Genomic DNA, 1,336 nt, shown 5'->3' with positions numbered 1-1,336 from the left:
ACTACTACTACTACTACTACTACTAACTACTACTACTACTACTACTACTACTACTACTACTACTACACAAACTACTACTACTACTACTACTACTACTACTACTATACTACTACTACTACTACTACTACTACTAACTAACTACTACTACTACTTACTACTATACTACTACTACTACTACTACTACTACTACTACTACTACTACTACTACTACTACTACTAACTACTACTACTACAACAACTACTACTACTACTACACTACTACTACTACTACTACTACTACTACTACTAACTACTACTACTACTACAACTACTACTACTACTACTACTACTACTACTACTATTACTACTACTATACTACTACTACTACTACTACTACTACTACTACTACTACTACTACTACTACTACTACTACCACTACTACTACTAACACTACTTTTACTACTAACACTACTTCTACTACTATTACTACAACAACAACAACTACTACTACTACTACTTCTACTACTACTACTACAACTCCCTACTACTACAACTACTACTACTACTACTACTACTACTACTCCTCCTACTACTACTACTACTACTACTACCACTACTACTACTATACACTACTACTACTACTACTACTACTACTACTACTACTACAACTACTACTACTATTTACTACTACTACTACTACTACTACTACTACTACTACTACTACAACTACTACTACAACTACAACAACTACTACTACTACTTCTACTATTACTACTACTACTACTACTACTACTACTACTACTACTACTACTACTACTACTACTACTACTACTACACATCAAGGTCGTGTTGTTATATAAAATTGAATTTCGCTAGAAAACTCTTCCAACAAATATTGATCGATTAAAACGATCCTCATCTTCTAAAATAATTCTCGAACCTGGGACTTCTTCAAGGTAGGCGTCAAGAAAGTCCCCGGTTTGAGAATCTTTTAAAAAGGTGGCAGGACATTCTAATTAATCGATAATTGAAGGTGGAGTTTCCCGTCCAAAATGTTAAAAATGTGTTTATTTTCTGTTCAGAGTGTAGTAGATCAGTCAAAAAAGACTTTTCCTCCATCTGTGGTTTTCCCCAAGACTTAAAACATTCAACTGCCTAACCCTGGTAAACAACACGTATTTTAAAATTTGGCCAGAAAACTCATCCTTCAAATATCGATCGATTTAATTGACATCCATCTTGGCTAAAACTCTCTAACCTGGGACCTTGCGAGATCTCACGTTTGCGAGTTTTTGCCAAGATGGGGATCATTTAAATCGATCGATCTTATTCGAAGGACGAGTTTTCTGGCCAAATT

Source organism: Berghia stephanieae, chromosome 13 (genome assembly GCF_034508935.2).
Source record: "Berghia stephanieae isolate SIO BIC M18660-M18661 chromosome 13, UCSD_Bste_1.3, whole genome shotgun sequence".
Classification (NCBI taxonomy): Eukaryota; Metazoa; Mollusca; class Gastropoda; order Nudibranchia; family Aeolidiidae; genus Berghia; species Berghia stephanieae.
This window is presented reverse-complemented; position numbering follows the sequence as displayed.